Consider the following 19,055-nt stretch of genomic DNA (forward strand, 5'->3'; position numbering starts at 1 on the left):
GTTGGAATAGCTTCTATCCATTTAGTAACTTAATCAAAAGCAACCAAAATATGTGTATACCCATTAGAGGAAGGAAAAGGTCCCATGTAAGCAAATCCCCAAACATCAAATGGTTCAACAGTAAGAGAATAATTCATAGCCATTTCTTGACGCTTACCGATATTACCTATTCTTTGACATTAGTCACAAGATAAGACAAACTTACGGGCATCCTTGAAGAGAGTAGGCCAATAAAATCTAGACTGCAATACCTTGTGAGCAGTTCTATCGCCAGCATGATGCCCTCCATAAGCCTCGGAGTGACATTTCTGTAGGATTTGTCCCCGTTCATGCACAGGTACACAACGTCTAATAATACCATCTACTCCTTCTTTATAAAGATGTGGCTCATCCCAAAAGTAATGTCTTAAATCATAGAAGAATTTTTTCTTTTGTTGGTACGTAAAGCTAGGTGGTAAATATTTAGCAACAATGTAATTAGCATAATCAGCATACCAAGGACTACCATGAGAAACATTTATTGCAGCTAACTGCTCATCAGGAAAACTATCATCAATAGGTAGTGGGTTATCAAGCACATTTCCCAGTCTAGACAAATTATTAGCTACTGGGTTCTCAGCTCCTTTTCTATCAATGATATGTAAATCAAATTCTTGTAACAAGAGAACCCATCAAATAAGTCTAGGTTTAGAATCTTTATTTTCCATAAGATATTTAATAGCAGCATGGTCTGTGTGAACAGTTACTGTGGAATCAACAATATAAGGTCTAAATTTATCACAAGCAAACACAACTGCTAAGAATTCTTTTTCAGTAGTAACACAATTTCTTTGAGCACTGTCTAGAGTTTTACTAGCATAATGAATAACATTAAGTTTCTTATCAACTCTTTGTCCAAGAACGGCACCTACAACATAGTCACTAGCATCACACATAATTTCAAAAGGCAAGTCCCAATCAGGTGGTTGAATAACAGGTGCAGAAATTAAAGCTTTCTTAAGTGTTTCAAAGGCTTCTAAACAATCATCATAAAAAAGGAATATCCTTCTGCAAGAGACTAGTGAGAGGCCTAGAAATTTTTGAAAAGTCTGATAAATCTCCTATAGAAACTAGCATGACCTAAGTAACTATGAATACCTTTTATATCTTTAGGACATGGCATTTTCTCAATTGCATCAACCTTAGCTTGATCCACTTCAATACCTCTTTCAGAAATTTTATGACCCAAGACAATGCCTTCATTAACCATAAAGTGACACTTTTCCCAATTGAAGACAAGATTTGTTTGTTCACATCTCTGCAAAACTCGATCAAGATTGCTTAAACAATCATCAAAAGACTTTCCATAAACAGAAAATTCATCCATGAAAACTTCAATAATCTTTTCACAAAAGTCAGAGAATATAGCAGTCATACATCTTTGAAAGGTAGCAGGTGCATTACATAAACCAAAAGGCATACATTTATAAGCATATGTTCCAAAAGGACAAGTAAAAGTGGTCTTTTCTTGATCAGGTTGAGAAATAGGGATCTGTGAAAAGCCAGAATATCCATCAAGGAAGCAAAAGTGTGTGTGCTTAGATAATCTTCCAAGCATTTGATCAATAAAAGGCAAAGGGTAATGACCTTTTCTAGTTGCTTTGTTTAATTTTCCAAAAATCTATTACAATTCTATAGCCTTTGTGGAATAAGTTCACTCTTATCATTAGGAACAACAGTAATACCTCCGTTCTTAGGAACACAATGAACAAGACTTACCGATCTACTATCAGCTATGGGATAGATTATACCTACTTCCAGAAGTTTTAATATTTCCATTCTTACCACTTCTTTCATCTTCAGATTTAACCAGCGTTGGTGATCAGCAATGGGTTTAGCATCAGGTTCGATATTTATTTTGTGTTGACATAGAGTGGGAATAATGCCCTTTAAATCATCAAGAGTATATCCAATAGCAGCTTGGTGCTTCCTCAGAACTTCCAATAATATTTATTGTTCATGTTCTGAAATGTTAGCACTAATAATAACAGGATATATCTTCTTTTCATCAAGATAAGCATATTTCAAAGTGTGTGGTAGTTGTATTAATTCAAACACAAGATCACCTTTAGGTGGAGGAGGACCTCCTAGAGTTTCAATAGGAAAGTTGTGTTTAAGCAGAGGACGTTGTTCAAAGAAAATTTTATCTATTTAATTTCTTTCATGCATATGAAAATCATTCTCATGGTCTAGCAAATATTGTTCTAAAGGATCAATACGTGGTATAGCAATAGAAGCAAGTGTTGGGGAACGTAGTAATTTCAAAAAAGTTCCTACGCACACGCAAGATCATGGTGATGCATAGCAACGAGAGGGGAGAGTGCCGTCCACGTACCCTCGTAGACCATTAAGCAGAAGTGTTAATGGTAACCCCTCCGGCACTCCGGTAAAATCCCGATTTCACCTGAAACTCTTCTGATGTCCAAATGTGGGCTTCCAATATATCAATCTTTATGTCTCGACCATTTTGAGACTCCTCGTCATGTCCGTGATCATATCCGGGACTCCGAACTACCTTTGGTACATCAAAACATATAAACTCATAATACCGATCGTCACAGAACTTTAAGCGTGCGGACCCTACGGGTTCGCGAACAATGTAGACATGACCGAGACATGTCTCCGGTCAATAACCAATAACGGAACCTGGATGCTCATATTGGTTCCTACATATTCTACCAAGATCTTTATCGGTCAAACCGCATAACAACATACGTTGTTCCCTTTGTCATCTGTTTGTTACTTGCTCGAGATTCGATCGTCGGTGTCAGGACCCCGATTCCAAGTCACATCGATCTAGCTGGTAACACCTCATATCACTTTGCGTCCTCACGCACGGTATCCCCACGGGTGTCGCCTTACCAAGGCCCGGGACCATTTGCGCCTTTTGGCTCACGTATATGATAGTGTCGCTAGCATCCATATGACAGAGAACCCGGGCCGACATGGCTAGTCGTGAACCCAAAGCAGCACAGACCTATGGGGATAGGCATACATGAATCACATCGAGCATGTCGGTCAACAGCATGTGAATCCGGGCTGTAGCACTGGGCTAACAGGACTCTGGGGAACCCGGGCTGTAGCAGGCTAGGTAGGACTCCGGATGTCAACGCGTGACATTTCCCCAAAGGGACAGACATAGGAACAAAGTGAAACACATGCCGGCCAGTCAAGTGTCCCGAGCAGTAGTGCTAGGCTAGCAGGACTCCGGTGAACTGGGCTGTAGCGGACTACTATGGCTCAAGGAGCACTTGACTACATTTCCCCATAAGAGAGGCTCCCAAGGATAAACAACTAGATTGTCGGATCCCACACATACCAAGCATTTCAATCATACACACAATATGCTCGATATGTGTAAATACAACATGGCATCACAACAAAACTCTACAACTCAAGTACTTTATTTAAAGGCTCCGGAGAGCCATACATAACATGTTCATACAGGTAGGGGTCACATGACCCGACACTCAAGTCATACAAGCATACAAGCACATGCAGAAGCAAATAAGTCTGAGTACAGACACTAGAAAGAAAGAAGGCTTGACGAAGCCTGTCTATCTACATAGGCCCCTCCATGGCCAGAATCACCACATGGGTGGAAAGTTACTCATCGACATCGAGGTCTACATAAAACCCATCGGAGGTGGCAGTGTTGTCGTCTGAAAATAGTAATTAAAGCAACATGAGTACAAAGGTACTCAGCAAGTCTTACAATAGATCCTACTGTACATGCTTATTCTCAAGAATGTGGTGGAGTTATTGCAGCAAGCCAGCTTTGAATCTTGGCTAAGCTATCCTACGAGACACCACTGTAAAATATTTTGCGCACACAAGTCCGCTAATCACCAACACAATACTCCACTAGGGATCCTCCCTCGTCATCCTACAAGAGGGATATCCTCGGTACTCACACATATCTTGAGTCATTTAGTAGTAACCATTAACTTGTCTATGAACTGTATAGGCAATCAAGTAGTCCTTTACCGCAGACGCGGCTATTCGAATAGTTTTATACCCTGCAGGGGTGTACTTCGTCACACATGTTTCCACCACTTAGCGTCTGCACACGACATGTGCTCGGCAGACTTCAAGCGAAAGCCGACGTGGGTGTAGACCACGACCTGACTAACCACACAAGTCTGTAGTCCAGGTTTATTGCCTATTCGGGTTCCATACGCAAGGAAATCTGGCCGGGGTGTCCTCAACGGCCCCAAACGATGTGTACAGGGTCCCTAGAGGCCAAACAGGCGCCCGGCATACCCGACCATGGCGTATCTACCGCATCATAGCCCACCCCTAGGGTCAGCGCTACGCACGGCCGCCAACACATAACCTATGAACACCAGAAACTAGTTGCAACTCCTGGACAGAGAACGAGAGGGGTCAGTAAGTCGAGCGGGGTCATATTTCAGGGCCCAATGTGTGGTAGTAGCTGAATCTTAAATCATGCATACAGATCTCGGTTCTTCGGGACGGCCTCAATGAAACAACCCACCATGTACTCCTACATGGCCTCTCATCAATACCTTTACCAAAACATGTTCAACACATCCCTCACATTACCGATGTAATCATTTCACTCTAGCCCATCACCCAGATGAACCAGACCTGACACAACTCTAAGCATAGCAGGCATAGCAAGGTAGGAAACACATACATGGCTCAATCAACTCCTACACATGCTAGTGGGTTTCATCTAGTTACTGTGGCAATGACAGGTCATGCAGAGGATAAAGGTTCAACTACCGCAGCACACAACAGTTTGAAATGTTGTTGTCTTAATGCAGTAAATGAGAGCAGAAACAAGAACATGGGATTGTATCGATATGATAAATGGGGCTGCTTGCCTGATGGAGTAGTAGTAGGGTACTGCCCTTCAGTTGGATACTCGGAAATATCCTCGGAGGCAGAACCTACCACGAGAGACACCATAGAACACAATCATCACATGGCAATATGCAACAATATGATGCGTTCTATGACATGGCAATATGAGGTGTCCTGCCTAATGCAATGTGAAACAAGTTGGTTTGGGTCCATTTGAATAAAAGATTCAAATGGAAGCTTATGTTCTTAAGCATTATAAGTGTATTAGCTTGTTTCACCTAAACAGCAAGGTTAAAGTGTTTTGTCATGCATGAAACCATTACAGATGGAAAGATTGAATTTTTCTAATCAAATTTCATATATATAAATCTTTGCATTTTGGAGTTACAGATTAAAAGTTATGAATTTTTGAAGTTTGTAATATTTTCTAGAATTTCTTGTATAAGAATAATTCCAGCAATTGAATTATTGCGTCAGCATTGCGCCAGGGTGACGTCAGCAGGTCAAAGGCGCCAGCCCAGGTCAAACCTGACCGGTGGACGCCATTTGTCAGTGTAACAACTAACTAACAGAGTTAGTTAGTGTTTCGTTAGCACTAAACTAGGTTAGTTAGGGCTTGGGCCCACATGTCCGTGAGTCAACCTATTAACTAAAATAATTAGTGTTAACTAGTCTAATTCTAAATTAAACAGGGGCATGGCCCACTCGTCAGCGACCCTGGGGGGGTCGAACTGGGTCAGTGGAGTCAAACCCGCCGGCGTTTAGCCGCCAGCGAGGCCAGACGCGGCGGGGCAGTGCGGGTTTTGCACTGCGACGACCAAATGGACGGCGGAGACCTCCTACGCGTAGCTGGAGGCAAGCCGCGTCGAGTGGTGGCAAAGGTTGGGCTCAGGGTTGCCGGAAACGACGCCGGCGACGTGCGTTGCGGCTACTGGAGTTCGGGCGAGGTCGAACTAGTCACTAGGAGGCACGGGGAGGAGCGTGCGGGGGTGCTAGGGGCTCCTGCGAGTGTGGTGAAGGTGATGGCGTGCTTGGTTGCGAGCCAACGTGGCTGTGGCCACTACAGCGATGTGCGGTGGTGGCGGTGGGTGCGGCCAAGCTTGGTGCGGTTGCTGCGGTGCTTGAGAAGGCAAACAGAGAGGATGGGGAGGTGGCTAAGCTCACGGGGGTCACGTCGAGCCAGACGGCGAGGTCGGGGACGAGCTGGTGCTGCGGTGAAGGCGAAGGGGATCTCCGGTGGCCGGAGTTGGGGAAGACGGGGTCGGGGCGACACAAGAGCGGGCGAGCGCTCGGGGCTCGGCCTGCTCGACATAGTCGATGACGGTGGAGCTCGTGGACAGGGTGGCGCGGTGCGAGGACGACGGAGGGCACGGCTACGTCGACGGTGCGGCGGCAGGGGCGTCGGCCGTGGTGGGAGAGGGCGAGGGAGAGAGGCAGGGGGAGAATGGGTGTGTCCAGGCGGTCGGGGCGACGATGTGGGGCTCGCCCAAGGTCCCACAGGCACGAGCGGCAAGCAGGAGGCGCGGTGGCGAGCTCTCGCGCGCCGGCGTCACCTCCCTGCCTGCCTGGCGGGGACGAAGCAGCTGGCTGGCACGGGCCAGCACAGTGCTGGGCCGCCAGGTGGGCCGGCTGGTGGCTTTGCCAGGTTAGTTCCCTTTCTCTCTCTTTTTTCTGTTTTCTGTTTATTCTGTTTTGTGTTTTGAAATAGTAAAAATACTATTTCATTTAGGAAAACTCTGAAAATATTCAGAGGCACATTTGAAAATATTCTCAACAGCCTAAAATTACTTTCAAGATTATTTGGGCATTTTAAAATATTTATATGATTTAAATTGCCCAAATGCAATTAGTAATGAATTAATCCAATGACCTTAAGATGTCCTAGAATAGTGTGCACCATTTTTGTCAAAGGTTTTAACCCAAAACAAAAAGGGTGGACTTTTTAGAAGGGCATTTCAGGTTCATTGAAATTTTTTTAAGTAAACCCTAGTTGTTCCAGGGGGGTGCTAGGGGTTCTGTCATCCCCATTTCAGTTTTCTGGGAAAATAAACATGATGCAACACTCTAATGCATGAACTAGCTAGGGTGTGACAGTCGGTATCTCAATACCTAGATCAATCTCATTGCTGACAAGTCTCTTTACTTGTTTCGTAATGCATCATGCCGCAACTAACGCATTAGTCACATTGGTTGCAAGGCTTATAGTTATGTGCATTACCGAGACGGCCCAGAGATACCTCTCCGACAACGGAGTGACAAATCCTATTCTTGATCTATGCCAACTCCACGAACACCATCGGAGACACCTGTAGAGCACCTTTATAATCACCCAGTTACATTGTGACGTTTGGTAGCACACAAAGTGTTCCTCCGGCATTCGGGACTTGCATAATCTCATAGTCATAGGAACATGTATACGTCATGAAGAAAGCAATAGAAGTAAACTAAACGATCAAGTGCTAAGCTAACGGAATGGGTCAAGTCAATCACATCATTCTCCTAATGATGTGATCCCGTTGATCAAATGACAACTCATGTCTATGGCTAGGAAACTCAACCATCTTTGCTCAACGAGCTAGTCAAGTAGAGGCATACTAGTGACACTATGTTTGTCTATGTATTCACACATGGATTATGTTTCCAGTTAATACAATTCTAGCATGAATAATAAAAATTTATCATGATATGAGTAAATAAATAATAACTTTATTATTGCCTCTAGGGCATATTTCCTTCAGTCTTCCACTTCCACTAGAGTCAATAATCTAGATTACACAGTAATGATTCTAACACCCATGGAGTCTTGGTGCTGATCATGTTTTCCTCGTGGAAGAGGCTTAGTCAATGGGTCTGCAACATTCAGATCCGTATGTATCTTGCAAATCTCTATGTCTCCCACCTGGACTTGATCCCGGATGGAATTGAAGCGTCTCTTGATGTGCTTGGTTCTTTTGTGAAACCTAGATTCCTTTGCCAAGGTAATTGCACCAGTATAGTCACAAAAGATTTTCATTGGACCCGATGCACTAGGTATGACACCTAGATCGGATATGAACTCCTTCATCCAGACTCCTTCATTTGCTGCTTCTAAAGCAGCTCTGTACTCCGCTTCACACGTAAATCCTGCCATGACGCTTTGTTTAGAACTGCTCCAACTTACAGCTCCACCATTCAGTATAAACACGTGTTCGGTTTGCGATTTAGAATCGTCCGGATCAGTGTCAAAGCTTACATCGACGTAACCATTTACAACGAGCTCTTTGTCACTTCCATAAACGAGAAACATATCCTTAGTCCTTTTCAGGTATTTCAGGATGTTATTGACCGCTGTCCAGTGATCCACTCCTGGATTACTTTGGCACCTCCCTTCTAAACTAATAGCAAGGCACACCTCAGGCCTGGTACACAGCATTGCATACATGATAGAGCCTATGGTTGAAGCATAGGGAACACTTTTCATTTTCTCTCTATCTTCTGCAGTGGTCGGGCATTGAGTCTTACTCAACTTCACACCTTGTAACATAGGCAAGAACCCTTTCTTTGCTTGATCCATTTTGAACTTCTTCAAAACTTTATTAAGGTATGTGCTTTGTGAAAGTCCAATTAAGCGTCTTGATCTATCTCTATAGATCTTGATGCCCAATATATAAGCACCTTCTCCGAGGTCTTTCATTGAAAAACTCTTATTCAAGTATCCTTTTATGCTATCTAGAAATTCTATATCATTTCCAATCAACCATATGCCGTCCACATATAATATTAGAAATGCTACAGAGCTCCCACTCACTTTCTTGTAAATACAGTCTTCTCCAAAAGTCTGTATAAAACAATATGCTTTGATCACACTATCAAAACATTTATTCCAACTCCGAGAGGCTTGCACCAGTCCATAAATGGATCGCTGGAGCTTGCACGCTTTGTTAGCACCCTTTGGATCAACAAAACCTTCTGGTTGAATCATATACAACTCTTCTTCCAGAAATCCATTCAGGAATGCAATTTTTACATCCATTTGCCAAATTTCATAATCATAAAATGCGGCAATTGCTAACATGATTCGGACAGAGTTAAGCATTGCTATGAGTGAGAAAGTCTCATCGTAGTCAACCCCTTGAACTTGTCGAAAACCTTCGCAACAAGTCGAGCTTTGTAGACAGTAACATTACCATCAGCGTCGGTATTATTCTTGAAGATCCATTTATTCTCGATGGCTTGCCGATCATCAAGCGAGTCAACCAAAGTCCATACTTTGTTCTCATACATGGATCCCATCTTAGATTTCATGGCCTCAAGCCATTTTGCGGAATCTGGGCTCACCATCGCTTCTTCCTAGTTCGTAGGTTCATCATGGTCAAGTAACATGACTTCCAGAACAAGATGATCATACCACTCTGGTGCGGATCTTACTCTGGTTGACCTACGAGGTTCGGTAGTAACTTGATCTGAAGTTTCATGATCATCATCATTAGCTTCCTCACTAATTGGTGTAGGTGTCACATGAACCGGTTTCTGTGATGAACTACTTTCCAATAAGGGAGCAGGTACAGTTACCTCATCAAGTTCTACTTTCCTCCCACTCACTTCTTTCGAGAGAAACTCCTTCTCTAGAAAGGATACATTTTTAGCAACAAATGTCTTGACTTCAGATCTGTGATAGAAGGTGTACCCAATAGTTTCCTATGGGTATCCTATGAAGACACATTTCCCCGATTTGGGTTCGAGCTTTTCAGGTTGAAGTTTCTTTACATAAGCATCGCAACCCCAAACTTTAAGAAACGACAACTTTGGTTTCTTGCTAAACCACAATTCATAAGGCGTCATCTCAACGGATTTTGATGGTGCCCTATTTAACGTAAATGCAGCCGTCTCTAAAGCATAACCCCAAAACGATAACGGTAAATCTGTAGAAGACATCATAGATCGCACCATATCTAGTAAAGTACAATTACGACGTTCAGGCACACCATTACGCTGTGGTGTTCCGGGTGGCATGAGTTGCGAAACTACTCCGCATTGTTTCAAATGTAGACCAAACTTGTAACTCAAATATTCTCCTCCACGATCAGATTGTAGAAACTTTATCTTCTTGTTACGATGATTTTCCACTTCACTCTGAAATTCTTTGAACTTTTCAAATGTTTCAGACTTATGTTTCATTAAGTAGATATACCCATATCTGCTCAAATCATCTATGAAGGTGAGAAAATAACGATACCCGCCGCGAGCCTCAATATTCATTGGACCACATACATCAGTACGTATGATTTCTAATAAATATGTTGCTCGCTCCATAGTTCCGGAGAATGGCGTTTTTGTCATCTTGCCCATGAGGCATGGTTCGCAAGTACCAAGTGATTCATAATCATGTGATTCCAAAAGTCCATCAGAATGGAGTTTCTTCATGCGCTTTACACCAATATGACCTAAACGGCAGTGCCACAAATAAGTTGCACTATCATTATCAACTCTGCATATTTTGGCTTCAACATTATGAATATGTGTATTACTACTATCGAGATTTAACACAAATAGACCACTCTTCAAGGGTGCATGACAATAAAAGATATTACTCATATAAATAGAACAACCATTATTCTCAGATTTAAATGAATAACCATCTCACATCAAACAAGATCCAAATATAATGTTCATGCTTAACGTTGGCACCAAATAACAATTATTCAGGTCTAAAATTAATCCCGAAGGTAGATGTAGAGGTAGCATGCCAATGACGATCTGATCGACTTTGGAACCATTTCCCACGCGCATCGTCACCTCGTCCTTAACCAATCTTCGCTCAATCCGTAGACCCTGTTTCGAGTTGCAAATATTAGCAACAGAACCAATATCAAATACCCAGGTGCTACTGCGAGCTCTAGTAAGCTATACATCAATAACATGTATATCACATATACCTTTGTTCACTTTGCCATCCTTCTTATCTGCCAAATACTTGGGGCAGTTCCACTTCCAGTGACCAGTCTGTTTGCAGTAGAAGCACTCAGTCTCAGGCTTAGGTCCAGACTTGGGTTTCTTCTCCTGAGCAGCAACTTGTTTGCCGTTCTTTTTGAAGTTCCCCTTCTTCTTCCATTTACCCTTTTTCTTGAAACTGGTGGTCTTGTTGACCATCAACACTTGATGCTCCTTCTTGATTTCTACCTCCCAAGCCTTTAGCATTGCAAAGAGCTCGGGAATTGTCTTATCCATTGATAACCCACAAGTATATGGGATCGCAACAGTTTTTGAGGGTAGAGTATTCAACCCAAATTTATTGATTCGACATAAGGGGAGCCAAAGAATATTCTCAAGTATTAGCAGCTGAGTTGTCAATTCAACCACACCTGGAAACTTAATATCTGTAGCAAAGTGTTTAGTAGTAAAGTAATATGATAATAGTGGTAACTGTGGTAAAAGGTAACGGTAGCAAAAGTAATAGTTTTGGTGTTTTATAGTGATTGTAACAATAGCAACGGAAAAGTAAATAAGCGAAGAACAATATATGGAAAGCTCGTAGGCAATGGATCGGTGATGGAGAATTATGACGGATGCAGTTCATCATGTAACAGTCATAACCTAGGGTGGCATAGAACTAGCTCCAGTTCATCAATTTAATGTAGGCATGTATTCCGAATATAGTCATACGTGCTTATGGAAAAGAACTTGCATGACATCTTTTGTCCTACCCTCCCGTGGCAGCGGGGTCCTATTGGAAACTAAGAGATATTAAGGCCTCCTTTTAATAGAGTACCGGAACAAAGCATTAACACATAGTGAATACATGAACTCCTCAAACTACGGTCATCACCTGTAAGTTTCCCGATTATTGTCACTTCGGGGTTAACGGATCATAACACATAATAGGTGACTATAGACTTGCAAGATAGGATCAAGAACTCTCATATATTGATGAAAACATAATAGGTTCAGATCTGAAATCATGGCACTCGGGCCCTAGTGACAAGCATTAAGCATAGCAAAGTCATAGCAACATCAATCTCAGAACATAGTGGATACTAGGGATCAAACCCTAACAAAACTAACTCCATTACATGATAACTCTCATCCAACCCATCACCGTCTAGCAAGCCTACGATGGAATTACTCACGCACAGCGGTGAGCATCATCAAATTGGTGATGGAGGATGGTTGATGATGATGATGGTGACGGATTCCCCTCTCCGGAGCCCCGAACGGACTCTAGATCAGCCCTCCCGAGAGAGTTTAGGGCTTGGCGGCGGCTCGGTATCATGAAACATGATGAATCCTTCTCTCTGGTTTTTTCTCCCCGAAAGTGAATATATGGAGTCAAGGTTGAGGTCGGTGGAGCGTCAGGGGGCCCACGAGGCAGGGGCGCTCCCAGGGGGGTAGGGCGTGCCCCACACCCTCATGGACAAGTGGAGGCCCCCTGACGTGGATCTTCCTTCCAGTATATTTTATATATTCCAAAATAATTCTCCGTTGATTTTCAGGTCATTCCGAGAACTTTTATTTCTGCACAAAAATAACACCATGGCAATTCTGCTGAAAACAGCGTCAGTCCGGGTTAGTTCCATTCAAATCATGCAAGTTAGAGTCCAAAACAAGGGCAAAAGTGTTTGGAAAAGTAGATACGATGGAGACGTATCAACTGCCCCAAGATTAGACCTTTGCTTGTCCTCAAGCAATTCAGTTGATAAACTGAATGTGATAAAGAAAAACTTTTATAAACTCTGTTTGCTCTTGTTGTTGTAAATATGTAAAGCCAGCATTCAAGTTTTCAGCAAAGATAATGAACTAACCATATTCACAATAACATTTAGGTCTCATGTTTACTCATATCAATTGCATAATCAACTAGCGAGCAATAATAATAAATCTCAGATGACAACACTTTCTCAAAACAATCATGATATGATATAACAAGATGGTATCTTGGTAGCCATTTCTGAGACCACAAAACATAAATGCAGATCACTTTTAAAGATCAAGGACTGACTAGACATTCTAATTCATGGTAAAAGAGATCCAGTCAAGTCATACTCAATGTAAACTAACAGTAATGGATGCAAATGACAGCGGTGCTCTCCAAGTGGTGCTTTGCGATAAGAGGATGATGACTCGGCATAAAAGTAAATAGATAGGCCCTTTGCAGAGGGAAGCAGGGATTTGTAGAGGTGACAGAGCTCGGTTTTGAAATAGATATGAATAATATTTTGAGCGGCATTCTTTCATTGTCAACATAACAACCAAGAGATGGTGATCTCTTCCATGCTACACACATTATAGGCAGTTCCCAAACAGACTGGTAAAGTTTGTACTCCCCCTCCACCAACAAGCATCAATCCATGGCTTGCTCGAAACAATGAGTGCCTCTTGAGGGAGTCCTGGATTAGGGGGTCCTCGGACAGCCGGACTATATAGTTTGACCGGACTGTTGGACTATGAAGATACAAGATTGAAGACTTTGTCCCATGTCCGGATGGGACTCTCCTTTGCGTGGAAGGCAAGCTTGGCGATTCGGATATGTAGATCTCCTCCATTGTAACCGACTCAGTGTAACCCTAGCTCCCTCCGGTGTCTATATAAACCAGAGGGTTTTAGTCCGTAGGACAACAACAATCATACCATAGGCTAGCTTCTAGGGTTTAGCCACTCCGATCTCTTGGTAGATCAACTCTTGTAATACTCATATCATCAAGATCAATCAAGCGGGAAGTAGGGTATTACCTCCATCATGAGGGCCCGAACCTGGGTAAACATTGTGTCCCCCACCTCCTGTTACCATCCGCCTTAGACGCATAGTTCGGGACCCCCTACCCGAGATCCGCCGGTTTTGACTTTGACACTGGTGCTTTCATTGAGAGTTCCACTGTGTCGTCGACATAAGGCTCGATGGCTCCTTCGATCATCAGCAATGATGCGATCCAGGGTGAGGTTTTCCTCCCCGGACAGATCTTCGTATTCGGCGGCTTTGTACTGCGGGCCAACTCGCTTGGCCATCTGGAGTAGATCGAGAGCTATGCCCCTGGCCATCAGGTCAGGTTTGGAAGCTTGAACTATAGAGCTGACATCCGCGGAGACTTGATCTTCGACGGATTCGAACCCATGTCAGGTGCGTCGCACAGTCACGATGAGCATGATTTAGCTCTGCCGTTGAACAGTGTTCGGGAGATCACACCTGTAACTACTCCGGCCCTCAATCCGGAACAGGTCGAGCTGTCCGAGGACAGGTCGATGGACCTGCCACGGAGGCCGCACACTCAACGACAATAGAGCCGAATATTGACTTCACCTCCTATGAGACCTGTGTTATCGGACACTCGGATTCGTCCCCGGCCACAGACTCCAAACCGCTTGCGTCCGTGCCCATCCAAGGGGCACCGATCATGGAGTTCACCTCCGCGGATATCTTTCAGCACTCGCCCATAGGCGATGTGCTAAACTCATTACGGTCTCTCTCCTTGTGAGGAGACCCTTGGCCGAACTATGTCCGGCTCGAGTGGGAAGCGGACGGCGAAGAAATTCGTTCCCCACCCACCACCCACTTAGTAGCCATTGTCGACGACCTAACCGACATGCTCGACTTCGACTCCGAAGACATCAACGGTATGGACGACGATGCGGGAGACGAACATCCACCACCGCCCACAGGGCGCTAGACTACCACCTAATCATATGATATATACATGGTGGACACCCCCAAAGAAAGCGATGGCGATAAGGCAATGGAGGATAATCCCCCCGAGAAGAAATCCAAGAACCGGCGTCATCGGGGCCGCTCTAAACCCCTCCATAGCAAAAACAACGACACCAGCACAGGAGATAATAACGCCGCAAATAGTGCCGACGACGAAGACAATCCCCTCCAGCCAGGCTTTGAGCAGGAGGATGGGCAAGCCAGCCCCAAGGAACAGGCGGCAAATGAAGAATCAAAGGATGTCAATTACATGCATCTCTCTGAAGACGAGGTGAGCGTCGGCGATGAAGAATTTATCATGCCTGAGGATCCCGTCGAACAGGAGCGCTTCAAGCGCCAGCTTATTGCCACAGCAAAAAGCCTGAAGAAAAATCAACAACAGCTTCAAGCTGAGCAAGATCTGCTAGCAGATAGATGGATTGAGGTCCTGGCAGCCGAGGAACATGAACTCGAGCACTCTATCAAAAGTTTCCCAAAGCGCAGGTTGCTACCCCAGTTTGAAGAGGAAGCATTAAAGCCTGCGCTTCCAGCATATGACGTGGCAGACCGGCCACCTCGTGGACGAGACCGCACCCCATCGCTAGTCAAACAAAAACAGCACGGCCCGGGGTAACACGCAGGACCTGCGAGACCTATTGGAAAACAAAGCAGGACACAAAAGACCGATCTTCGGATCACGAGGGCGCGCCCCAACACATGACGACGACCGTCATGCCGGATATACCAAAAACAAATCCGGCCGAGCCGAACACAGCAGACAAGACTCGTAAGAAATGCGTCGTGACATAGCCCGGCACAGAGGCGCCGCACCCCCCTATGCTTCACTGATGAAGTAATGGATCATGAATTCCCATAAGTGTTTAAACCCGTGAACATTGAATCATACGATGGTACTACTGACCGCGCAGTATGGATCGAGGATTTCTTCCTCCACATTCACATGGACCACGGGGATGATCTACACGCCATCAAGTATCTCCCGTTGAAACTCAAAGGACCGACTTGGCATTGGCTGATAGCTTGCCAGCAAACTCCATCGGAAGTTGGGAGAACCTGGCAGACGCATTCCTGGATAACTTCCAGGGCACATACATGCGACCACCGGATGCTGCTGATTTGAGTCACATAACACAATAGCCCGGAGAGTCAGCCAGGAAATTCTGGACCTGATTCCTAACCAAAAAGAACCAAATTGTGGACTGTCCGGATGCCGAAGCCCTAGCAGGCTATAAACATAACATCCGTGACGAGTGGCTCGCCCGACATCTCGGCCAAGAGAAGGCAAGGTCCATGGCAGCCCTCATGACACTCATGACCCGCTTCTGCACGGGGGAGGATAGCTGATTCGCTCGCAGCAAGCAACACTGGCAAATCAGAGGCCAGAGATAGTAACGGCAAACCCTGGTGCAACAAACACAAACCCCGCAAACATGGTGAAAGCACCAAAGACACGGCAGTCAATGCCGGATTTAATAGCTCTAAGTCCGGTGAGTGGACAGGGCCACTCAAAAATGACAATTTGGGTCCGTCCAGTTTGGACCGCATACTCGACCATCCATGCCAAATTCATGGCAAACCAGGAACACCAGCTAATCATCCCAACAGAGAATGTTGGGTCTTCAAACAAGCTGGTAGGTTCGGCGCCAAAAACAAGGATAAGGTGTCTCGAAGCGATGACAGTGATGAGGAGTCTAGATCACAGAATACAGGAGGACAAAAGAAGTCTCTCCAGCAAATCCAAACAGTGAATATGGTAAATGCCACCCACACTCCCAACCCGGACTGGATGCACACCCTTAGGGATGTCGACCTAATGAAACCAGTCAGCCCGCAATACAAACTAGGGCCGATCACCTTCAACCAAATGGATCGTCCGGTCAACACCAGTCACGGCAATTTAGCCGCACTAGTCCTCGACCCAATATTTGACAGGTTCCACCTCACACGAGTCCTTATGGACGGAGGCAGTAGTCTAAATCTTCTTTTCCAGGACACAGTGCGCAAGATGGGCATCGATCATACGATGATCAAACCCACTAAAGCCACCTTTAGAGGTATTAGACCAGGCGTGGAGGCCAGCTGTACCGGCTCCATCGCCCTCGAGGTAGTCTTCGGATCACCAAACAATTACCGTACCGAAGAGTTAATCTTCGACATCGTCCCCTTTCGCAGTGATTATCAGGCACTGCTCGGGCGAACTGCGTTCGCTCGATTCAACACGGTGCCACATTACGCCTACCATAAACTCAAAATGCCCGGTCCGCACAGCGTCATCACGGTTAATGGCGAGGCCGAACTCTCCCTCGGTACCACAGAGTACGCCGCCGCTTTAACAGCGGAAGCAATGGAGGGCACCTTTTAGTCAAATCTTGAGTTGATGACTAAAACCCCGGACACATTCAAAGTAGTCTGAACTACTTCACGGCAGGATAGCCTACATCATCCAGGGCTCAACTAAACATCCCGGCGAAGTCGAGAACATGCCACATATCGCGGCTCGACCGCTCTCCGGCACACAAATATTTCTTACATTTCCCTTGCAAGCTCACCTCTGCGCAAACCGGGACCGGTGACATGCTAACAGCTCGAATGCACAAGGGAATCTTTAGATATTCCTCGCGACCTCCGGATCTGCACACATCTTCTTCCTCCCCGGTCCCAGCAGGTTCCACAGTCCTATTCCCCTTTTTATCGCATTACCTGTACTCATATGCTTCGACGTATTATTCAAATACGACATGTGGATTTATATGACGCTTATTTGCTGTTATTTCTTATTGAAACTCTTTTGTTAAGTGGCATCCGTACACCGCGATATGCCTTTGCCAGGGGCTTCGTTTTACCCATAATATGGCAATAAAGTCCGAACACCTTCACGGAAGTTCGGCACCCCGAACTTATAGCATTATATGCATCAGCTCTGAATCATGTCTTGGGTCAAATCTTGGGTTTGCCCGGCTCCTGTGTTTTGCTGCCTTACGTTTCGCTATATCGGCTAAGGCGACACAGGGAGAACTACTGCGATTGTGTCCCGGTTCTTCCGGACGAGCACCTCAGTAGAGAAAGCGAAAAACTGGCTGTCATGATACAGCGAGAGCTCGTCAGCTGTTCGAGAGGTTGTAAAATCTTTAAGGATTTCTCCTGCATAATGCCATAACCAATGCAGCGTGCGATGGATAGGTTCTTCTTCCGATCAAGTGCCTATGGGGCCCCTCGTGCGGTCTTCCGAACACCAGGGGCTGTGCCTACCTTCCTAATGTTCCTATGGCTAAGTGAGAATGATAAAGCCCTATAGTCCGATTGCCTGGTTCGTTGTGCTGAACACCTCCTTCAAAGGACCCAACACTAGGGTAAAGAGTGATCAGGTTTATCCCGAACACCCCTAGATTTCTTACGAGGGGGCAGAAGCCGACGACTGGCCAATTCTCAGGTTTAATATATGAAACGGCCGTGCAGGAGGGTAAACTTTTATAACATGCAATAAATAATAGAAATGACCTTGTTCACACATTAGAAAGGACAACATGACTATATTCATGGAAATACAATGTCCTTGGTGCATTGCTCCGCAGCAAGGTAGGATCCTTTCAGGACACTTTCATAATACAATTCAGTCTTGCGGTGTTCCTTTCCCTCTGGCGGTCCCTCGGTCATCAGCTTTTCAGCATCCATCTTCCCCCAGTGCACCTTTGCGCGGGCAAATGCCATTCATGCACCTTCTATGCAGACCGACCGCTTGATGATGTCAAGTCGAGGGCAGGCACTAACAAGTCGCTTCACGAGCCCTAAGTAGCTACATGGAATTGGCTCGGCGGGCCATAGCCGGATAATAAAATCCTTCATGGCTAGTTCGGCCGCCTTATGCAGTTCGATCAGCTATTTTAGTTGATCGGTAAATGGCACCGGATAATTCGATGCCAGATACTGCGACCAGAAGAGCTTATCCACAGTATTCCCCTCTTTGGCTCGATTGAATTGGGCGGCATCCGATATGCTGCGAGGAAGTTCCGCAAATACCCCTGGAGAAATCCTAACTTAAAATTATAAAGCATAATTTTCTCCTGAAATACTCGTTTTACATGGAAAAAGACCTTGCCCGCCGTGATCTCCCTTGCCTCTTGGACCTCCTGCAGGGCGTCTTGGGTTTTCCCATGGGCATCACACACGGCCTGATGAGCCCTGGTGAGTTTGGATTCTTTCTCCGTTAAACTCTGCTCCAGGTAATCACATTTTTCATGGCCTCTTGGAGCTCTCGCCTAGCTTCCACAACCTTGGCCTCGTGCTTCTCATGAAGAGCCTGTTCTGCGGCTGCCTTTTCCTCGGCCTCGGCAACAACCTTCTTCATAGCCTCGACTTCGGTCATCACCCCTGGCGCAAACCATGACACATATTCTATCATACTGAAAATTTGTTCGCACTGAACGCAACCAAGATTTGTGCATACCTTGTTGATCTTCCAACTCCCTTTTTAACTGGCCAAGCTCCGCTTCGGCCCGCTCCAGACTTTGAC

Source organism: Triticum aestivum, chromosome 1A, assembly GCF_018294505.1.
Source record: "Triticum aestivum cultivar Chinese Spring chromosome 1A, IWGSC CS RefSeq v2.1, whole genome shotgun sequence".
NCBI classification, from domain to species: Eukaryota; Viridiplantae; Streptophyta; class Magnoliopsida; order Poales; family Poaceae; genus Triticum; species Triticum aestivum.